This window comes from Eutrigla gurnardus, assembly GCF_963514095.1.
Source record: "Eutrigla gurnardus genome assembly, chromosome: 8".
In the NCBI taxonomy this organism is placed as follows: Eukaryota; Metazoa; Chordata; class Actinopteri; order Perciformes; family Triglidae; genus Eutrigla; species Eutrigla gurnardus.
The window spans coordinates 18251199-18266458 of NC_139922.1; the positions used below are offsets into that span (position 1 = coordinate 18251199).

Below are 15260 nucleotides of genomic sequence, written 5' to 3' on the forward strand. Positions count from 1 at the left end.
TGAAATATCCCCAAAAATAGTAAAAGAATCCATTGTATATTAAAAAACATTGAATACAATGAGGAACAGCAGGGAGCAGCAGGGGCGGAGTCAAGGATTTCATCATTAGCTGCTGTTTGTATGGTTCTCTGCAACAATACCATCCAATGTACCAGCCAAGCAATCTCCAAAAGGGCACTGCACTAGTTTTTATTCAATGTTGTGAACATACAGAGTTTGTGATTTAGGTTGAAGATACAGGTGCATTCTTAAAAGGGAAGTGTCCCTAGGGGAAGAGAGAAAGAGAAATACAACGGATGATAAAGGAGGCGGCCGGTGAGAAGACAGCTGCTTGCATAAGCTGCCTTACATAAGATCTGGCTAATAATGCCCCTGTTCAGCTTACTCGAAAAAAGTTGTACAAGATGCATGCCAAGATGCAAGGACATTGTGTGCGCACACACACACACACACACACACACACACACACACACACACACACACACACACACACACACACACACACACACACACACACACTAATTTCTCCACTTCTCCCTCTCTTTCTCACAGCTTGAAAGTCGCCTTGAAAACCACCACACATTTTCTTTTTCTCAACTCCACTTCCACTTACTTGCACCTTATCTTAACCTTAGCCTAAAACTAATATAACCATAACCTTGAGGTTAGACCTAATTTCCCTTAATTTCTTTAGTTTCCAAAAATCTCCTCACTCTCAAGGTTTGACAACTCAAATAGGTTCTTCCAAAGAAAACACACAAATACACACACTGGCCTTGTGCTCCAGGTTCATACGTCAGCAGCGTTTAATGGTGTGTAGCAGTGCCTCATTAGAAACCCCGCGGGAGCTCAAGGAAGATTTAAACGAGGGAGGAGACAAATAGAAAAAGAGAAGGGGGGCGATACCACTCAAGAGAATTAAACAAGAAAATGAATGTGAGCTGCTTTTAGTCAAACTTTCCTAAATAAATCAGATTAGACATGATCTGTTGAAGTCCAAAGATGCTTTTTGATTAAATTAATCTCAGTATTCTTGGGGCTCAGGGCTCCTATTAGCTCTGAGGAAATTACAGTATGAAAGAATGCACTGGATGCAGTTTAAATTTGCACTGTGGAGTGCACTTGGTGTGTCTGCAAAGACCTCTACTCTAGTCTCTACTGTATGACTGAATAAATACATTACATTTCATAAAATCTTGCCAAGTTGTTCTGAGAAAGTGTGAGTCACCATAACCACGAGAGGTCCTTGAGCATGCAGTCATAACCCAAAATATTATGCAGCTTGCTGCAACAGAATGCGAGCTGAGCCGTAGACAGACTCCGAGGTGCAAATATGGGACCGATCGCATGATCCACCTGACAGAGAAAATAATAATAATTATACCACCATAGCTGCTGCGTTCTTAAAGCCTTTTCTTCGTTCCTCTCGTTCAAAAGGATTAAATAAGCACTGCTTCATCAAAGGTGAGGTGGCCAGAAAAGCTACGATAGAACCATTAGTACAGAGACCTAATAACACTGTATAAACCAGACGGTGCATGTAGAAACAACAAGGTCGCTGCCGTATTTATGCCTGGGTGAAGTTATTTTAAGTGTTGATGGAGCAGCTATAGCGTTAGCATTTTAAAAGTCATTTTCTTATCGTCTTGTGGACAGACCCAACATGCCATGACTTCAGACTTCTTACAAATTGTTGTAATTAGTTATTTCAGCATTCTTTATATCCATTTATTGCAATTAGTTTGTTTTGGGTTCATACTGCTGTAGTTAACCAGCCGATGTTTGACTTCACCGTGAATACAGCTCAGTGAAATTCATCGAGTACCTCTGGGTGATGTTGTGAACTCAGAACAGAATGGCATATCTGGAACTTCCACAACATGTACAAATACAGCAAAAGTGTTATTTCAGCCATGATTGATGAAAGCGTGTCGGTGTCTACATGGAGGTAAGCCCCTCCCCGGCACATCAAGCACAAGTGACGCAAATGATCCTGCGAATGCCATAAGAGTCCAATGACGCACAGTCTGCACCGTCGTTTTCCCTAATGCTGGTCATTTGCAAGATTTAAAAAGCGACCATTTGTGTCTCTGAAAACAGATATTGTATAACACCTTGCTTTTATATTTGACTGGCTTACAGATTTACTACATCACATCCCTTCACTTGTGTAACAGAATTACACAATACAGAAGGAGGGACGGGGTTCACCAATCATGTCAGAGGCTGCCTTCAATCAAAGGCAACATGAACCACACACACACACACACACACACACACACACACACACACACACACACACACACACACACACACACACACACACACACACACACACACACACACACACACACACACACAAACTATAAATACACTGATGAGGGTAAATTATGTTTTTATGGGTTTGCTTTAGAGTGATGCAACAGTTATGAAAAAGAATATTTTCATATATTGTTAAGTGCATTAAAATAGTTTGTTTTCAAATTGATTATTTCTCATATCTAATGTTATTCCATGTCATGCATTGGAAGTGTATTCAAACTCCAAAGAACAAGTAATAGATCCAATCATCCAAAATTGGAAGGGCAAAGTAGGGCTGTAGATTAAAAGACTGTCCCGAATGCACACTACATACTAAATCTATACCCTATACTCATAGGTAGTACTACATGCTACTTGTTAAAATAAAACTGATTTTAGCAGTTAAAATAAATAAACAACACGATGTCAGATGTCAAGGACAAACTTAGAAAAGCATCGATGCCTCTTTGTGAACTTTAATTGCAGTAGCTTTCCAAAACTGTAGAAGCGACGCATCATGATCATTTTCAGGTTCCTACTTGAATGTTAAGTTTCTACTAGAACATGCGTCAATGTTTAAAAACGAATTATTTTTCACACCATCTGTCACTTCACAGTTTGTGGGTTGGTATGCACTTCAGATACCCAAAATATGTGCACTAGCACTGACTCATGATATGTCCCCATATGTTTGTTTCCCTCTTTTTTTTATAGCGCCATTTCAACATTTAATTGGAATGTTTTCATGCATTATGGGAGAATAGTGTCCATCGATATTTTAGTCTTTAGTATGAATCCTGCCTACTTTATCCCTTTTACGCGTGAACACACAGCATACTATTAAAAACCTCCTCAGGGTGTAGCATGTAAATGGATCACACCATTAGTCTTGTTTCATGATAAATGACTATCAAAGTTGTTATTGAACAGCAGATTATTGGACTACTCGACCAATTGTTTGCAGGCAACCCCAACATCCATGCTTAAGTTCCGAGACAAACATATATTTCATATTTGCTTAATTTGCATCTTATTAAACAACACACATTCACGTGAGCATGTCTCAGAGTTCATCTGAATATTTGGCCAAGCTAACCCTATCTGGCCTCTGACATATATAACACACCTGCAGCCTGCTGATTGTAGGTCACTCACAAAGATACACTAACTGTTCTAATTCTGTCCTTGAGCCTGAAATATCTACAAAGCATACAAGTTTATTCAGGATTGACCTGCATTTAAGACTTTGGCCGAGAGGTCTCACACAAGTTAGTGACCTGGATCGGTAAACAATGCTGACCTGCAATGACTCACTTCAGGATATTTTTAAACAGGTAAACCCTCAGGCTAATTCCACATAGGTGTCATATCCAATGCTCCATTTGGCAGTTGGCAGCCTCTGAACACAGTTTTAAAAAAGAAAACAAGAAGAAAACCTCACCCATGAAGAATCATATCTCTTGTCCTGGAAATTTTAGAAGTCATACAGTGAAGACACAGATGAAATTCTTATTAACTTATTGATGATTGAATTCAAAATGCTATGTTTGTTGTTTTTTCCTGAAACTGAAGATGAGTAGCTCCTCAGTAATGCAGGAGCTCACACTCTTCATCCATACCTCCCGAGTCCATGTAGTTGAACTGGGAGGGGTTGAGAGGCAGCAAGGGAGGGATCAGAAATCATTGTGCAAAGATGACCTCTAATTGGATGCTGCTGGCTGCTCTCCAGCCAATCAGTGAGGGTTTAGAAGGGTCATTGAGGTTGTTTAGGGTTCATATGGGGACATATGAGGGGAAGGGTCTCCTCTGCTCAACCCATCTAAGCCAACCCGGCTTATTCTGCTGGCAGCTAATACAAGAAGATGAAAGACCTACAAAGAAAAACAAGAAGGAACTGGAGAGCTTCTTGAAACTAGTGTTTGTGAAAATAATACGGTGCTCTTTGGTAGGGGGGTATGAAGCAAAAATCTTAACTGAGGCACTCGTCTCTGAGAAAGTTTTAAAATGCCTTCATTAAAAAGATTACTTCAACGCATTTCAGCGTCCAGCCTTCTTCAGAAAGTTACAGAAAAGTATGTCATGAAAATATCTAATACATAGAAGCTTGTTGATAGCCAATCTTCCTGCAGACCCCAAAACTACCTGGCTCCCCTTAAAACCCTAAGGTTTTCCTGTGTGGTCATTGTAATCACTGCTCTAATGTGTTAACATGGAGAAGCTTTCAGGATATCCTTGGAGATAAAAGCTATGAAATAAGACACTTTATTCATTTTAAGACAACCTTTGTCATTTAATGAATTTGTCACAAAACAGACTACCAGATACACTGTGAGAAGATAAGTAGATAGATAGATAGATCTATCTACTAGATAGATAGATAGATCTATCTACTAGATAGATAGATACTTTATTGATCCCGAAGGAAATTCAAGCATCCAGTAGCAATAACATACATAGAACATACATTATACATTAAACATACATTAGAATCTATTACAAAAGCTATATAAAGTAGTATGCGATAAAGACACAAAAATGATGACTAACCAATGGCTAGACATTTTAAAGAAAAATATGTGGAGGTAATAGGATCAAACAACTCAACCAACAGGAACCTCCTGATTATTGTAATTCCTGAAGAAGGCTGGACAGCGGTCCTTGTTTAAGTTGTGTTTTTAGTTATTTTCTACCTGTTTTAATAAAGGCATTTTGAAGCTTTCTTACAGAAGAGTGCCTTGGATTAGATTTCTGCAACATGAAAAACCTGTATGACACTTCAGAATGGTGAGAAAAAAACTGCACCGACACTAAACATTTAAGTAAAAAATCTATTTCCATCCACTATCAATATCTTAGACATATTCTTTTTTTTAAAAACCATGTAGGCAAGCCGGTAAATGTTGAAATCCAAGCTTAGTTTTCCCCCATACGTCTCTGCCAACTTTGATCTCCTCCCTTGGGTTTCTCAGGCACACTAAACATCTAAAAGGGAATGTGATCCAACAGGGAAAATCCAGTGTGGAGGACCGATAGTTCACCAAAAATAGGATTGTGTCAAACGTATTGATTGATGAAACTGAAAAGGCAAACTGTGATAAACCATTTGGGTCTGCTGTTGAGTTAAATGTGTTTGTTTACATCTAAGCTGAATATTTCATGAGCCAAAATCTAATGATCCCTCGCTAGTGCCTCTTCATAGAGTTTAACATATTTTCCATAGTTCTGAAATGATTAGTGGATCTACAGACACTTTAATTAAGTTTTTTCTTTTAGATTTAATTACACCTTTAAAATTCAAAGCATGGCTTGTTTTTTCTTTTGATCATTTGAGTGCACAGATTATATAATTATGTTTCTATTTGTAACTGTGGTTCTGATTGTTTTCAATTCTCATGCACCACATTTTTAAAATAAAGATACTAAGCAACAACAGCAAAAAAGCTTTTTACTGCTTTAATGTAGCAACACATACATGCACAGTGTCTCTTTGGCCATCTCTAATTATTACTAAAGATAGGTTAACCACATAAACATGAACGAATCATCCTTCTATATTTGAGAGGACCATCACTGACTAACCCTGAAGGTGTGTTCAGAAAAAAATGTACAGTTACTTTGATCATCAATTCATCGTTTATCACGCCGAAATACCTCATGTGCTGGTTCGAGCTTCTCACACGATAATAAAAGTTTATCTCTTTGGTTTTTGGACTGTTATTTGAAGACCATTACCTGGGCTCAGATCAAAGGTGATGGTCATTTTTAATTTTACATTTCATGAGATATCAGGTAAATAATCAACAGACTAATCGATGATGACTGTAATCAGTTGCAGTAAATGCGACTGAGATGAGGTGACATTTGATTGGCATGAATGGAAGAATTTAGAGTGGGAAAAATACAGCCTTTCATGTTACAATTCGTTTGGGCCTCACAAACACAGAAGTACAAAAGCAGTTCATGGAGGCCCACAGAAAGACACATTGTCTGGAGAGATCCAGACCAAAAATCGGACAAAACTTTACAAGCACGCCAATAAAAGCCTCGACTCAGCGAATAAATGATGGGGGAACACGTCTTGAGGAAGATGTTAAATCATTAAAAGTTTAGATGTTGAGGCCCTGAAGGGAGTAGACCAGCAGTAAGAGGTTTTTACCACAACACCGGCTTAGTAGAATCTTTCCATTAAAGGAAAAACAGTTCTGGGGCAAAAAAAGGCAAACATATGCTCCGACATTTACTTTACTACAGCTAACAGCCCCCGTGTGTGTGTGTGTGTGTGTGAGTGCTCAGGTAGTATGCAAATCTTGGAAAAACTACATCTAAAATGACGGAACCTTGATAAAAAGATGATCCCTACTTGATTTCATTAACGCATTAACTTAATTAACTTTAATCAACATGTCATACAACGGTTCGCATGGGACCAAAAGTAATAGTTGTTTTCCCTGTGTTTCCCTATGAATGTACATTGAACCTGGGTGAATGTTAGGGCTGCACGCTACGTTGCTATGTGCAATAGTCGCGTTACAGGATGTACGATGATGGCAAATTCAGTCAAACGCGCCACGCTGCAATTTTTTGGTACTTGATAGAAAATAACATGCACAGTTCTCATTTTCTATGACTAATCCAGTGTTTCCCATTAATTACCTACAGTTAGATTCACAATACATCATTTTTTATATAACTTTAAAAGTTACAAAATTCAGGGTAAAATTGTATTTTGTAAAAATCTGTATTTTTCTAACATCACGACCTCCTCCATATGAGGATTACATATGAATCGATGACATTGTTATACATAAATTATAATGGATTACTTCTTCTTCTTAAAGGTATAGCCACACAGTGTATGAGAACAGTCTGCCTAAACTGATACTAGATTTATATCTATAAACTCACTACATACTCAACCATGAAATTATATTTCAGTAGAACCCTCATTGTTCATGTCAGCAGTAACTGTTATAAATACAAATGAAACCAGGCTTAAACTGTGCTATTACAGTGGGGACTATTACACAAGACATTTGGGTTTTTCAAAGCATTGTGGGATTACTATACTGTAATTCTACAACAGCACACTGCTGTAATAATCTGATGTTCAATGCAGTAATATCATAGCAACATATTGCTCCACCATCACTGCAATTTGATACCGTAACTGACTGAAGTCAGTGTCATTTTACTAGAATTGACTGTAGAAATGTCACAGTAACTTTTCTACATTGGGCTGTAATCGATAACAGACTAAATGTCACACTTAAGAGACAGTTTGTCAGGAACATGAACTGAGTCTGTGACCTTTCAGTTGTGAGGCTGTTCCCCTGGCAACTGAGCCACCCTGCCGCTGTGATGGCTTACATCCTTTTATCCAACTTTCCGTTCACTGCGCTGCGTTTTATGTGCATCAAACATGAGCCGGAAAAAGAGAGCTCTGTCCTTCCACCTCCAGTGTGTTAGACAGGTATATGCATGTAAAATGACATGTATAATGCAGTGCAGGTTCAATGCTGTAAGCCAGACAGCTGTCCCATGCTGCATCTTTTCCTTTATCCCTCATGATCTCATGACTGTGACAAGAATCAGGGAGACAGGGATTCAACGCGCCCCTCTCCGACCATGTCCCGACGCACTCCTGTCCCATTAAAGATTTAAAAGTTACAGTAAGTAAACTACTGAAGTATTAGTAGGTCAGACCAAGAGTGGTCCATCACCCCCTGCGTGTTGTGTTGAAGAATTACTAAAACATAAGAAGCAGTGGACGTCGGAGTCTCAGTCGCCCTACATTCCTCCCTCCCTTCCTGGCCATAAGCACAGAGGGCGAAACTGAAATCTCTTACTTGTCTACATTCCCTGTTTCAGTCTTCTCTGAATATGAGCAGCGGAGGTCAGTCAGCCCACGATGCCCAGCATCAATCCCTCCCCTGCTGTTTTATAAGGAGTGTAGGTCAAACAGATGCTGGTGTTTCCATCCCTCCCCCACCATTTAAGGTTGAGCGAGCCAGAGAAGCGGAGTGTGTTGGGGAGACCCATACCATTCGAAGCTCCCTGGTTTCTACTTAATGTAATGACCTTGAATGTTAATGGATCTGCTTTTTCTTTTATCATATATCATTTTGTGCATCTTTTCAGTTTTCTCCCCCAATATTTTGGAACATGAGATTTTAAGTCTTGTATTAAGAGATTTGTTTGGTGTAGTCCTTGTGTACACAATTCTATAAAAATATTTTATATTTCTTAAATTAAGAAATTTAACACAGGGTTGTGTTCTTCCCAACTTTGCTCAGAGCTACATTTTTCAAAATGCATTTCTAAAACATAACTTAAAATCCCATTATGATCTTTAAACTGAATTGAAACCAATTTTTATAAAAAAACTAAATATCAGGCTGACAGATAATTCTAGTAAAGCATAGTGGACATTTGTTTGACACAAATAGTGATGTCTTTAGATGTCTTGCTTTGTCCAAATCCCCAAAATACTGAGTTTAGCTTGAGTTTGGCATGAAAAGTTACTTTAACGATTAATTGATGAAGAAAATACGATTATTTTTCTGTCGATTGACTAATTGATCATCTAATCATTGTAGTTTTTAAGCTGAGAACTAAATATAGTCCAGTACTTACTAGTAGTTGTGTACGGACGTCTCCTCCCCTCTCATAGACCGACAGATGAAAACTCGTCTACCATTAATGTTGTTGTGACCTCACCATGTGGAAGAACAAAAACAGGCTACATGGAGGCTAGAAGCCTTGACATGCGGTCACACAAGGCCCGACTACGACACAAAGGAATTGCGCCAAACCTCCATCTTGGTTCATACCTCTCACCTCGTCTGATGAAATGCAAACTCTGGTGCCCTATTGGCTGACAGCCACATGGACCCCAGGGGCCCCTGGGATACGACCGAGGTGGTGCCCCGCTTTTATTAATTACATTAATAATTATATTGATATCAGTAATTCCTTTTGATATTAAAAGTAATTTATTAATAACCGAATCTGCTCCTGTTAGTTCGCCAACAATGTGCATAACTGTCAAGAAAGCCGGCGGTAGCAACGTTCAGCCGTCCTCGCCACTCTGAGCACTCTGTTCCTGCTCTCCGCCGCCTGCTGAGCTCAGTAGCAGGAACACACTGAGGGAGTGATGAAAGGATGAAGGGAGGGATGAAAAGATGAGTGCCACAGAAGCAACCTTAGACCCCCTTTCTAAATCAAGCAGAAAATATGGGTCTAAACGGCACCAAAAATAAAAAACACAAACTACACACACCTGGAAGGTGTTGTCAACAGCTCAAACATACCACAAGTGCAAAGAATCCATTCCAGACATTCTTATGTAAGCAAACATGCACTATGACCTTCATACCAACACATATCTCCATCAAAAGTCTGGGTCCATAAAAGGAAAGAAAACAACTTTGACAGCCAGTTACTGCAGTTAGGCTTTTTAAAGACACACTCGCCTTTACTAGAAAGCACACCAACAATGAACACATTCTACACAAACATCGTATTTCCCCTCTGTTCTGTCGGAGCTTTCCTGAAGAAAAAAAAAAGGTACGAATGGAAGCGAGAGGGTTTCATCAGCTAAGGTTGCGTCTGGCTAAAGTGGATCACTGGATACCTGATCCAAGGTCAGATTAACAGAACAAAGTGTCTGAATCAACACTGGCAGCAGAGGCAGACAGAAAAGTCTGAGAATCAGACTATTAGAACATAATCTTCTTGCAGTGGATCGATCAACCTGAACCAAATGCCTGGTCAGCATCGGAAAACACTCCAATAGACTTTTTTTAGATAACGTGATTTAAGACAGAAGATGATGCGTTTCCTTCGCAGCAGGAGAAATTATCTAAAGCTTCAACACAACAACAAACTAAATGTTTTGATTGCAGATCACTTAAACAAGGGCTGTTAGTGCTGCAAGTAATAATGAGCTGAAATACCTTTTTCCACAGTAGATATTTTGGTTGTGAAACTAATAACATTAACAATGGTTCAGTCCCACTGACAGCAAGTGCGCTGTTAAGGCATGACAGTGACCTCGCAATCGGACATAATTTAGCTTATTAGTTACGCCTGTGCTTTCCTTGACATGTTGCTTTTCAACTTCTGGCTCCCATCAAAATACAATAAAAAAAGAGCCCTTTAACTCACAGTATATTGAACTGGTACATTTAAATGATTCCAATTATCATAAGCAGCTAAACACACACTTTTTTCCCTGGTAGCCTGGAAGCCCGCCTGCCCCACCAATTTGAACCGTAAATGAGCACTGCATAACAAAGACAACGCCACTGGGTTGAAAATAGGCAGAACTAACCTAAATTACAAGGCTCAGTTTTTAACACCCTACGAGTCTGTTTTAAAAGGAAAACTACAACAATTTTATACATCAAAGCCTGCTAACAGCTTTTTGGCGAGTATGTAAAAAAAAAAAGTTATATAAAGCCTTTTGCTGCTTGAAGTCAGTGCCAGTTGAGGCTGAGGACTAGAAGTCTAAAAAAGAAAAGAAAATCTGGAGCCCAACACATCTGTGTCCTGCTCATCATCTCTCTCTCTCTCTCACACCTCATGCCCAACAGTATACTTTTCTAATATTCCCTTTAGTACATAACAGGCCTTACTAAGTACATGCAGTATACATTCAACATTGAACTTTCACTCTCTTGCTCATATATTCGCTGCACAAATGATTGTGGGTCAGTAATGACCCTGCTTGACCCCTGCTTTGCATTGTTTTTCATTCCTTTTTAAAAACACCACCTTGAGTGCAGTTGCTTTTCCAGTCCGTGTCTGAGGCAGGAAGTCTACAGCTCTGCTGAAGGACTACATTTCAGTCTGCTTAAAGTCAGTTCAAAAATCCCAGCAGTTTCTGAATTACTCGTCAGGCACCAACAACCATGCCACGTTCAAAGTCACTTAAATCGCCTTTCTTCCCCATACTGATTGCCTACATGCCTACATTGACTTGCTGTCATGTGATTTGCCGATTACATATTTGTGTTAACCATCAGTTGAAGAGGTTAGATTCACGGTTAGGGTGTGGCAAACGCCCTTAGGCAAGACCCTTGATACTATCTGCCTACCAATGGGTGAAACGAGTACAAGAGTCTTACCGGGTCACCTGGGTCAACAAGGTGAACCAGGGCAACCTGAAACACACACACACACACACACGCACACGCACACACACACACAGAGTCAAAACCATCTGTCTGCTTTCCTGTGATCACAGCCCATTCTACCACTGGAGGCGAGTGTTGGAACTGCAACTACAAAAGGTGCAGTACCGAGCTCCTGAGGTTTGCTCTTTAACCTCAGACTGACCTCCTCTGCTGCAACCCTTCATGACTGTCCCTCAGAAGTAGCCAAGACTTCCCTAAAACACCTCACTTGACATTTAGGCCTCAACTTATGTAACTCTTTACATAAGCCACTTCCATTTTCGGTTTGCCCTTATAGCCTAACTCGCCGTTAGGTAACACCGGCACAAATTAGGGCTCATTCATTTCACCGGGGTTATTTCAATCCGCAGATGTGTCAGCACATGTGTGCCCCCGCTGGTTTCATCTCCGCCGCGGTCACCGGCTTGTGGTTCGAGGAGGAAAAAAGAAAGAAAGAATGAAAGAAAGAAAGGAAGCAGCGTGCTTGTTTCATAACACTGAGGAAGGCTGCAACGGCACTGCAGACACAAGGAAGCGGAGGTGCACAAGTGCAGCGTGCTCCGCTATTGTCTGGAGTCTAATTGACGCCCGGCAGAAATACAAATGGAGAGAAAGGGCTGAGAAAAACCTTTCCGAGCGGACATTAAACACGCCGTGTGTCTCACCTTCCGTCCGGTTCGGCGGCGAGTCCCTCCGAGTGGAAAAGCTTTTATTTCTGAAGTGGTAATGAGATGCAGGGCAGGCTTGGCCGCTTCCACTCATTCATCAGTTTCTTGCTGGAAGAGGAGGGTCGGTCCTGACGGTTCCTGCATGCGCTCGAGCGCTCTGCACACACACACACACACACACACACACACACACACACACACGCGCGCGCGCGCACACAAAAGCCATTACGAAAGTTCCGGAAGTGCTAGAGCATCCAAACTGTTGAGGTTACAAAAGCTGCATAACTGCACTAAACACAAGTATAATAACTCACAGCGCTGTTTTACTCATATTAATTATGTCTATAATTATTATTTTTAATAGCATGTATCATACTTTCACATCCTGTTGATTTTTATTTTTTTTATTTCCTTGTTCTATGTATTTATTATTTTAAATACATTAATAATATTATATTAATACATTAAACTCCTTGTATTAGTGAATGAATCAGCCTACAAGAGTGACTGGCTCTGCAGCTCAGGTGTTTACATTATTCGGTCTCACTAGACCTCAGGTCAGAGGGTGGAGTTGAGCTGGAAAGTACATCATGTCACCTGTCATCTAGATGCATGCATAAGAAAGTGAAAACAGTTGTGTAACTAACAGGAACGCAAGACTGATGTCAATCAAACACAATGTGTACACTGTCCTGAGAAGAGGTCAAATAAAACAAGACAAATAAGTGAAAGTGTCCAGTTCTTAAACATGCACTGATATTGTGAGAAGACCTGTTTGCATTTTTACTCGTCCAGATAAGTTCTAGGGATATAGATCGATGATTAGACTCATATTTTACACTTAGTTAGTTGTTGTTAGTTTTGTTTCACTTTCATTGTTCCATAAGGAGCTTGATAATTTCATCTACTGCCACTTGATGCTGCAGGGTCTCTAAACTCTCTCATGTAGGAACTTGTATTCCATACAAATAAACCAACTTTCTAGACAGTCATTGTAAGCAAATTTGTCACAGACCGAGAATAAATGTATTCAATTTAGCATGACTGCAGCACAATTGGAGGTCTGTCAAGCAAGACAAAATTGGGGTACATCGCTTTAATCAATTATCAGGCACCAAATTACCCTTTCCTTGTGAAAATATGAAGTGGTGATTGTTTGCCAGAGCTCTAATGTATGTGTGAATTACTTGTGGATTAGAGTTGAAATGAAAACCCCACCATTGGGCTCAGTACTCTGTACTAGCAGTGAAGCATAGACTAACTGGTGCCAGACGATGGAATGATTTTGGTATAGTACACTGTGTTATGAAACTGCTCTGTCTGTGATTAATAACATGATAAACATGCTGTAGCATTCTTTATCTGTCTGCACTTTCTCTTTCTCTCATTCATATAGTGCCCCCTACTGGCCACCAGTCCACAGTGTTTCACATAAATGTGGATTATGAACCTTTAACAGAGGGGTGAGACGGAGGCAGAGGGTGAGAGCTACACTTGTTTGGGAATGCAATTTAAATGTATAATTTAATTGATTTGAGTAGAAGAACTATCGTTAATCGGAGCAGATAACACACACAGGTATCAAAGTTCCCCCTAGTGGAGGATACATAGTACTGGTGAATGGTATGAGACACACCTGCCGTACCTTTACCTTAAAAAGTTGTGTGTTGTTGGAGGTTGTAGGTTTATATGTGTTGAAAAGATACTAAATATCACCTAAATATGCCTTAATGATGTAGAGCACTGATTTCATGACCCTTGGAGAATGTGTACAAGGCTTATTTGGCCAAACCTCCATCTTTATGTTTCAAGCTTATTCAAATAGTTTAACAGAATAAATAAATAAATAAAAGGAGTGGTCACTTCAGGGTCAAACATCCCCCCCCCCCCCCTCCATGCTTGACATAAAATAGACCGATAGAACAGCAAGATCTTAAGTTTACCTTCAGTGCATTTCCTGTCTGAATTACTCTAATAATAATAATGTGCAAGATTCTCTTCTTCTTTTTGCCTCCATCCCTCCTCAATTACATTTGTTGATATCCTCTGTTTCTCTCAGGTTTCTGTGCAGCAGCAAGATAGTGAGAAACTGAGGAGCAGAAAATGGAATAAACGTCAGGATAGATGAAGTAAAGGTGTTTGTGTGTGATTGATGTTAGATATCTGGGTAGTGACAGGAGAGACGGACGCTACCGGCTGCTCTGGAAATTGGAACAAGCTCTGAGGCTCGGCAATCTTACTTTTTCTTTCATTTTCTCACACTTCCTTCCCGTCTCAAGTCAGTTTCAATCTTTCCTCATCCGTTCAGACTTCCAAACACACCTCTTTTGGCTGGCAGGCAGGAATAAACATAATAATGCTTTAATCTTGCGATGCAAAATCAATGATGTTCAGCGTTGTTGTTATTATTATTGTTTTCGTCACGTTTAAGATTCATTCAGACAGCTATCAGCACAGATTGCCTATATTTATATTTATTTTCATTCTGTTTCAATCGACTTGATGAATGCTACCTACTTTATTAAGTTTAATTTGAGGCTTAATTAAATATAATAATTAATTTAGTGGGAGGTGGGTCCTTGTGGCTTGAGGATTACAGAAATAGAAGTAGAAGTGTTCAAGGCATAACCTGCCTGAAGGAGCCAGCAGGGCCCAAAGCCCTCTTAATATGCAAATACACTCTGAGTAATGGCTGTCATCCTGGATTCATGTGCTGCATGTGGGATGAATATTTCTGCGGTTACAACTCGTTAACAGAGATGGACAGAGTACTCGACCCCAGTATTTGAGTAAGAGTACAAATACTACTGGTCAAAATGTACTCCGTTACAAGTAAAAGTAGCTCAGTCGACATGGTACTCGAGTAAGAGTAAAAAAGTACTTGCTTTTAAAAGTACTTAAGTATCCAAAAGTACATGCTTTTAAACTTAAATTTCAAATAAAATGAATGGTTACATAGTTAATAAATATTTATGTAAAAGTCTTTGGGGGTTCATGTCTTCCTGCACCACCAGTAAATACCAACCACTGCTATGCGCTATACAGTCACACAAAATAAGTAAAATATAATACAATACATATACCTGTTACTAGTATGACTAGATTAACATAATGT

The 15260-nt window shown here is 39.7% G+C and overlaps 1 protein-coding gene across 1 annotated transcript in view; it reads right to left on the reverse strand.

The window, feature by feature from the left end:
- LOC311017648 (helicase ARIP4-like) overlaps positions 1 to 12235 on the reverse strand; it is a 56135-nt gene extending 43900 nt beyond the window's left edge. Inside the window, exon 1 of the mRNA XM_084016132.1 lies at positions 12143 to 12235. The gene's annotated coding sequence lies outside the window, so the exon portion shown is untranslated. The remainder of the gene's footprint in view (positions 1 to 12142) is intronic.
- Positions 12236 to 15260: the final 3025 nt, after the last annotated feature.